Genomic DNA, 9619 nt, shown 5'->3' on the forward strand with positions numbered 1-9619 from the left:
TACCTTTATGTTTATTGAAGCATCATTTACAATAACCAAATATGGAAGCAACCTAAGTGTTCATCAGTAGACAAATAAGTAGGGAAAATGTGGCATATATATACAATGGAATGTCACTTCGCCATAAAAAAGGGTGAGTTTGTGCCAATTGATACAACAGGGATGGACCTAAAAGGTATCACACTAAGTGAAATAAGTCAGACTGAGAAAGACAAATACCATACGATTCCACTCATAAATGGAATCTAAAAAATAATAATAATAAATGAATAAGCAAACAAAAAGCAGAATCAGGCCTATAACTACAGAGAACAAACAAATGGTTGCCAGAGCAGAAGGGGGTAGAGAATTGGGCAAAATGGATGAAGGACAATGGGAGATACAGGCTTCCAGTTATGGAATGAATGTCTTGGGAATAAAAGTCACAGCATAAGGAATACAGTCAATGATAGTGGAACAGTGATTAACAGGACAGCTCCATTTGTGGTGAACATAGCATAATGTATAAAATTCTCAAATCACTAAGTTGTACACTTGAAAGTAATGTAACATTGTATGTCAACTATACTAAAAAAAAAAAAAAAGCACATATTTCATCAGACCTTAACTGAGAGGGTAAGAGCAGTGGTGGTAGTGCTGTGGGAAGGAAGTCACAGGTTTAAATAGCCTTTTTTGTCCTTAGAATGGATGACAACATTAACCAATTCTTCCCATAATAGTGTGAGTTTTTTGTTGTTGTTTTGTGGTGTTTTTTTTTTTTTTTTCGACTTAAGTAGTATTGTGATAATGGCCAGCTTAAAATCATACAATCATTTCTCTTTGCACTTGGAATAAAACCTTGCATTCTATGGCCTCCACTTCTCTAACCTCATCTCATTCACACAAGGTCCAGGAATATTAGCCTGGACTTGATTGGACCATAGCTTTCCCTCTCCAGGACTTCTAACATGCTGGCCTCTCTGTCTGAAAAGCTCCAAACCCAATGTTTTATCATCTTTTATATATTAGCTTAGATGTTGCTTTCTCAGAGATAGCTTTCCTGTTCACCCACTGTAAATTTCTCATATGCAGATATCTCATCAGCCCCACTATCTTCATCATTAGTCTAACCAGCCCCACCAAGATTTGAGCATTTAATGTGGGTAAACCAAGAGCCCTACATACAAGTTTTTAGTTTACCTTCATAAAAATTCTATGAGGAAATAAAATTTAGAAGTTAATCGTAATTTTTTTAAAATTAATTTTATTTATTTATTTGAGAGAGAGAATGAGAGACAGCACAAGAGGGAAGAGGGTCAGAGGGAGAAGCAGACCCCCTGCTGAGCAGGGAGCCGGGTGCGGGACTCGATCCCGGGACTCCAGGATCATGACCTGAGCCGAAGGCAGTCGCTTAACCGACTGAGCCACCCAGGTGCCCGAAGTTAATCGTAATTTAAATTCAAATTTTTCTAACTCAAAATTCACTGTCCTTATCACTATGATGTATTGCTAGAGTTTCAATACAATCTAAACTTAAAAAATATATATTAATCCTTGAAATTATGCAAAGTAGAGAAGATACATAAATTATTAATAATGCAGAGCAAATGACTAATGTATAGGCAGCATTTATACATATCACATATTAATTTTTATTTTATTACACATATGTGTAAATATATGGATTAATGCCAATGGTTAAGAACAAAACTCAATTGGTTGTATATATAAAGAAATGAAAGCCTTGCTTCATCCCTTACTCCACAAATCTCACAGTTCTCTTTCCTGCATAAGTAGCTCTGGTTAAAGTTTAGTGTATACAATTCTGGATATATGTAGATGATAGATGATGGATGATAGATAGAAAGATAGATAGATAGATAGATAGATAGATAGATAGATGATAGATAGAAGTCCTAGTCACCACTAGTTTTGATCTTTGAATTATGTCCTTTATCTTTATTGAATTCTATGTCACACATGAAGAGAAATACACTCCTCTTCCACAACTTGAATTTTCCCAGTTCCCTTAAGTTTTATTCTCATTATCTCTGCTTCATAATGTATGTGTATGAAGAGATTAAAGAGAGAGCAATAAATTTCATACATATAATGCATGTTGTCTGAAATTTTAAAATATTTCTAGCTGTAATACAGATATATATGTATGTATACATTTGTGTATATATATATTTATTTTTGTAACCCTAGTGCTTAGCAAGACATCTGTATCTAGTGATTTCCTGTAATGTTGAGTGCCTTTAGCTCACATCTCACATCTTTTACTCAAAATAGAATTTTCTTTCCATATTTTTCCTTCAAACCTCTCAAAATTTGTTCCTATATCTTTTTCAATCATCTAAAATATTAATTCCAGTTTAAAAATATTAAATTTAGATTAAGATTTTTTCAGCATTAATTTACTTAGCTCTAAATTTTGTATGTTTCTTTACTCAACAGTGTTTCTTATGTATTTTTCCTGTATTTAGAATTATTTTTTTCATTTTGCTTAAGAATATTTATGTATAATAAGAAAAAAAAAGAGAATCTTTCTGTATAATGCTGTCAGAGTTCTTTACTGGAAAACTATTATGTCTGAAAATGCTATATTTTATTCCTCTAACATAAATCATACAGATGGGTAAAAGATTTCAAATTAAAAAACAAATTTCATAAATGAAGACATTACTCCACTTTTTCTAACATGTAGATTCACCAGACATTATCCCTGCCTTCCTTAATTAATTACCTGGTTGGTCTCCCATGGCTAGTTTTCTCCTATTCACCATTGATTTTGATATTTGAGTTCTTTCTCTTTCTCTGTATTGAATTTTGTGTTCAATGTTCTCCACTTTCTCCCCCTTCCTTGGGTTTTATCTTCATTCTCTGCTTCATAACTTCCAGAAAGCTTTTTTTTTTTTTTTTTTTCCATCATTCTGATCAGCTGGTTTCATCTCTGATGTTTTCAGTGGCTACTTAGATTTTTTTTCCCTCTATTTCATGTATGGGTTCCATTCGATTTTGGATTGGGTGAAACTTTATTTATTCAATTAGATATCTTGGATTTAAATTCTCCATTATGACTTAAAGTATGCAGATTCCTTTATTTCCTTCAAGTACACTGGGGTCAATACACAAACTAGGCAATAGAGTTCCACAGAGCACGCATGACTCTTCTTAATTCATCTAATATGCTGTCTGTACTCTCTAATGACCAAGTAGTCTCCAGAATCTTATGGCTCACTGAACTGTTTTTCCAAAATCAAGACCTCAGTTATGTTCCAAACTTAATAATAATAAGGATATAGTAGAATTTATATCATTGAGAAAAGGTACTATCACTCAACTATTGTTGAGTACAACCTTGTAATTTATGTCACACTAAAAGTAAGAGAAATGTACTCCTCTTCCACAACTCGTTTTTAAAACTGGTGATTTTCCATCCATACTGTGTGTTGTCTAAGTCCCACCAATGTCTAGCTTACTCATATACCCTCCAAGATCTCACTTAAATTAGTTAAACATAACCTAAGTGATTGGATAGCATAATATTACAAATATGAAAGAAGGGAAAAAATACTTTTTTTCCACCTCACACTTAAATGACAGGCCTGTACAGAGGTTCCAGACCATATTCTGCATTGATACATTATACTCTTGGAGATAGCAATGGCAAAAATGTAGATATGCAAATACACTGCAAAGAATTCACAAGTTTTTCACACAGCAGATACGAGATTGTTGAATGGCAGAGTCATAGCCTGCTATAGCCAGCAGGGGTGTTTGATAATGTGTTATGTGACGTATGAAGTTAACACAAAATCAATGACTTCTGTGTGGCTAGGAGTTTTTTTAGGCTATACGCAGCCTCAATTTATTCTTTTCCGACAAAAAGGTGAAACTGACTATGAACTCATTAAACAGGGCCACTTAAACAGAGAAGGGAACCAGCATGAAGAGAAGGGGAAAAGCATAAAGGATTTAGCACACAATTGAGAATATCGAGGCAAAAAACAACTGCAGTGGACATTTTTTAGAGTGTACCTGAAGAACAGCTGATTGCCTTATATTCTAGAATTGATTGTTCAGATTTGCTTATTATCTATTAAAAACAGCAGTAGCTAGAACTAGAGAAATGCAGAGAAACAAAAATATCTCTCAAATGAAATGAATGACATTTGGGGACTAATGAGGGTTACAGATGTGACTTGCAAAAAAGACTTTTTAAAAGTTAAAAGATATTCAACATCTGTTGATAATGCTTGTCTCTGTGTAGTAGGATATGTAAATGTATTTCTTATTACTTTTTATTATTGCTTTTGTGAATTTTCCAGTTTTATGAAAGTTAAGTATGAATTATTTTGCAAAACGAAAAGGGTTTTTTTGTTTGTTTCTTTTGATTTTTTTTAAGAAGGAAAATCAGAAGATAATTGAGGATTGAGGGAATGAAGAACCAGAAGAGAAGCAGTTCGTGAACTTACACTTGTTTGTCTAGGTCACCGGTGATGAAAATTTGGGCATTAACATCAGAATTAAACTAAATATCATTGTTAGTTTTCTGGGTGTATATTTGTAAAGTTGACTGGTTTGCATATAATGTATTCTTTTTTAAAATAATGTATTCTTCACTGTGATTTAATTCAACTTCAACTAAAATATTCTGCAGGTTAAAAAAAAAAAATCAAGTGAAGTACCTTTTGTGTATGGTTATACCTAATCTGAACAAGAGTAGTTCCACATGACAGTTACAGTTTTGGGTATGATTTTCCCAGAGGCTATTGCTATTATTTATTTATGTTTGCATTATACTATAGTTTATTAGGCATGCAATAGCTATTATTGGTACTGTAATGTGCACACCTTAATTAAAAAATAGCTTATTGTTAAAAAATGCTAACTGTGTGGTCCCTGGGTGACTCAGTCCTTAAGCGTCTGCCTTTGGCTCAGGTCATGATCCCAGGGTCCTGGGATGGAGCCCCGCATCAGGGTCCTTGCTCAGCAGGAAGCCTGTTCTCCCTCTCCCACTCCCCCTGTTTGTGTTCCCTCTCTCGCTGTGTCTCTCTCTACCTGGTGATGGGTATTAAAGAGGGCACGTACTGCATGGAGCACTGGGTGTTATACGCAAACAATGAATCATGGAACACTACATCAAAAACTAATGATGTAATGTATGGTGATTAACATAACATAATAAAAAATTAAAAATAAATAAATAAAATCTTTAAAAAATGCTAATCATTATCCAAGCTTTCAGTGAGTCATAGTCATTTTGCTGGTGGGGGCTCTTGCCTTGAAGTTGATGGCTGCTGGCTGATCAGGGTGGTAGTTGCTGAAAGTTGAGATGGTTGTGGTAATTTATTTAAATGAAAGAACAATGAAATTTGCCACATTATTGACTCTCCCTTTCATGAATGATATGATTCTGTTTGATAGTATTTTACCCACAGTCAAACCTGTTTCAAAGTTGGGGTCAATCCTGCCAAATCCTGCCACTGCTTTCCCAAGTTTATGCAATATTCTAAACCTTTTGGTCTTGTTTCAACAACCTGCACAGCATCTTCACAGGAGTAGATTCCATCTCAAGAAACCACTTTCTTTGCTCATCCATAAGAAGCAACTCTCCATCCATTAAAACTCTATCATGATATTGCCACAATTCAGTCCCATACTCAGGGTCCATTTCTAACTCTAGCTCTCTTGCTATTCATACCACATCTGCAGTTACTTTCTCTAGTGAAGTCCCAAAACCCTAAAAAAAAATCCATGAGGGTTAGAATCAGCTTCTTCTAAATACATGTTAATGTTGATATGATGATCTCTTCCTATGAATCATGAATGATTTAAATGGTTTCTAGAATGGTAAATCCTTTCCAGAAAGTTTTTAATTTACTTTTCCCAGATTCATCACAAGAATCGCTATCTATGGCAGCTATATCCTTATGGAATATGTTTCTTAAACAGTAAGATTTGAAAGTCAAAATTATTCTCTAATTCACGGACTGCAGAGTGGATATTGTATTAGCAGGCATGAAAACAACATTCATCTTGGTGTTTGTCTCCATCAGAACCCTTAGGACACTAGGTGCATTCTCAATGATCAATCATATTTTGAAAAGAATCTTTTTTTCTGAGCAGTAGGTGTCAACAGTGGGCTTAAAATATTCAGTAAACCACAATAAACAGATATGTTGTCATCCAAACTTTGCTGTTCCATTTATAGAGCACAGGCAGAGTAGATGTAGCATAATTCTTAAGGGCCCTAGGATTTTCAGAGTGGTCAATGAGCATTGGCTTCAACTTAAAGTCACCAGGTGCATTAGCCCTAACAAGAGTCAGCCCCTCCTTTGAAGTTTTGAAATCAGATGTTGACTTCTCCTCTCTAACTGGGAAAGTCCTGGATGGCTTCTAATTCCAACAGAAGGCTGTTTTATCTGCATTGAAAATATGTTGGTTAATGTAGCCACCTTCATTAGTTAGTTAGATTTTCTGGATAGTTTGCTGTAGCTTCTACATCAGCACTTGCTGCTTCACTTTGCACTTTGATGTTATGGAGATGGCTTCATTCCTTAAACCTCATGAACCAACATCTTCTGGCTTCAAACTTTTCTTCTGCAGCTTCCTTGCCTTGCTCAGCCTTCATAGAATTGAGGAGAGTTAAGGCCTTCCTCTAGATTAGGCTTTGGCTTAAGGGAACGTCATGGCTGGTTTGATCTTCTCTTCAGACCGGTAAAACTTTCTCCAAATCAGACTCCACATGAGTCTGTTTTACTTTCTTTTTTTTTTTTTTAAGATTTTTTATTTATATATTTGACAGAGAGACACAGCGAGAGAGGGAACACAAGCAGAGGGAGTGGGAGAGGGAGAAGCAGGCTTCCTGCAAAGCAAGGAGCCTGATGCGGGGCTCGATTCCAGGACCCTGGGATCATGACCAGAGCCGAAGGCAGACACTTAACAACTGAGCCACCCAGGCACCTCTCTGCTTTACTTTCTTATCATTCATGTGTTCACTGAAATAGTACTTTTAATTTTTCTTTTTAGAAACTTATCATTAGCTTTCACAACTTTTCTAACTGTTTAGTACAAGAGTAGTAAGAGAAAAAGTACAACTTTCTCCCTATATTGGCTTTCCACATGCCTTCCTCACTATGATTAATCATTCTAGCTTTTTTTTTAAGATTTTATTTATTTATTTGACAGAGAGAGACACAATGAGAGAGGGAACACAAGCAGGGGGAGTGGAAGAGGGAGGAGCAGATTCCCCACTGAGCAGGGAGCCCAATGTGGGGCTTAATCCCAGGACCCCAGGATCATGACCTGAGCCAAAGGCAGACGCTTAATGACTGAACCACCCAGGTGCCCCAAGCTTTTGATTTAAAGTGAGAGACATGCGACTCTTCCTTTCACTTGAACACTTAGAAGCAATTATAAGGTTAACTGATTTAATTTCAATATTGTTGTGTCTTAAGGGATAGGGAGGCCTGAGGAAAGGGAAAGAGATTGGGGAAATCACCATTTGGTGGAGCAGTCAAAATACGCATTTATTAAGTTGCTGTCTTATATGGGCACAGTTTGTGGCATCCCCAAACAATGATAATAGTAACATCAAAGATCACTGATCACAGATCACCATAATGAATATAATAACAATGAAAAAGTTAGAAATGTTGTAAGAATTACCAAAATGTGACTCAGAGATACAAAGTGAGCAAATGTTGGAAAAATAGTGCTGATAAACTTCCATGGCACAAGATTGCTACAAACCCTGAATTTGTAAAAAACACAGTATCTGTGAAGCACAGTTACATGAAGTACAGTAAAACAAGGTATGCCTCTACATTTCCATACATTTTGTGGAGAGACCATTATAGAAGTTAGTTGGTATTTGTGGACCAGAGAGAAAGACTTGTGCCTAAGGCTCTTTCTTTTATGATTCTATGGGTTTGCAATAAGTCTTAATTTGAAATTCATGAATATAAAGTATCCTGTTATATCAAATGTATGTAGTAGATATTATACATAATATTAATAACAGCAGAAAAAATGGGTTTAATAGTAAATCAAACTAAGAATACATTCCAGAGTATTATTAGACTTTGTAGTTTTATACTTTATTTTTAGCTTTTTATATTGAAAGTTTGAAGCTAAATTATGTTAATACATGGAGGATATAAATATACTAAAAAAAGTCTTTGGAACAATTTCCAAACGACATTAACTCTTTCAAGCTACTTAGTTAGTTCTTATTGCAGCTCACATAAATAGGAAATCCGGGGCTTGAAAAAAATGAAATCTCTAAATAAATAGAAACTTAGAATGTTGAAAAGATGGTTGAAGATGAGGTATGCAACAGGTAGAAAAAAAATGAAACCTAAGCAACTCAGTTGGAAACTAGAGATTGCACTTAGTAGGCAATTTTGGCCAAGTAACTAATACATCTCCATCATCATCTTTTTGCTCCTTGTCAGTAGAGTTTTGGCTGTGCTTGGTATCCATGCTCTTTAGCAAGTACGGCTAGGAGTTGAGATTTAAAGGGAGGTGGACACAAACCTAGCCATCAGGATCCATTTTCTTTAGCAGTGATAAATATAAACAAAGTCATATAGACCATTTTAGCTAATAATGTAAAGAAAAATTCCTCTGGGGGATTTATGGGAAACATTCCTTTGGTTTGAGACACACAGGAAATGTTGATCTCTTCTGGGAGCTGTTGTGTCTGAATGGGATAAACAAAATTATTTGCAGATACTCTGTGATCATGAGGGGTGTGATGGGTTGAATTGTGTCCTCCAAAAACTGTATTAGAGAACTAATCCCCAGTAAATGTGGCCTTATTTGGACATAAGGTTTTTGCAAATATAATCAAGTTAAGATTAGATTATGTTGAATTGGGTGAGCCCTAATCCAAAATGACTAATGTCCTTATAAGAGGAGGAGAGGCAGTGATACATAAGGAGCACTCTGTGTGATGACAGAAGCAGAGATTGGACTGATGTAGCTGCAAGCCAAGGAATGACAAGGAATGACAGCTATTACCAGAAGCTGGGAAGAGACAAAGAAGGTTTTTACCCAGAGTCTCAGTGGGAGCATAGCCCTGCTGACACCTTGATGTTGTACTTCTAGCCTCTGGAACTATGAGAGAAAAATTTGCTGTTGTTTTGAGCTACCCAGTTTGTGATAAATTGTTACAGCAGTTCTTGGAAATGGATATAAAGTGTACTAACCTTAAGGACAAAGCTGACAGCCATAATGATAGGGTGGAAAAAATAGATGGGACTTGGAGTCATTTAAAATGATATCAAGCCATCCTACTAATCAATCCTAGAACCACTCTAAATTCTTATTATGAGGGTTGATATAGCTTTTAATACTTATTTGGTTTTCTATAATCTATAGCAAATACATTTTTCATATATAATGCATTGATATTAAACTTTTCCTCTGCTTTCTTCCCAGCTCAATAAAATAAGCATATGATATTATGGTATTAAACTTTTCATCTGCTTTCTTTCCATCTCAATAAAATAACCATAGTTATGATAACATACAAAATCAATGAGCACAGATGACTTTTTATAAAATAAGTGCAAATGTACCAAATGCTTGATCATTAGAAATATATAAATACATATAGTCCTCATTT

This window comes from Mirounga angustirostris, unplaced genomic scaffold (assembly GCF_029215605.1).
Source record: "Mirounga angustirostris isolate CCGP_5_RB_7025 unplaced genomic scaffold, mMirAng1.0.hap1 SCAF_2, whole genome shotgun sequence".
Classification (NCBI taxonomy): domain Eukaryota; kingdom Metazoa; phylum Chordata; class Mammalia; order Carnivora; family Phocidae; genus Mirounga; species Mirounga angustirostris.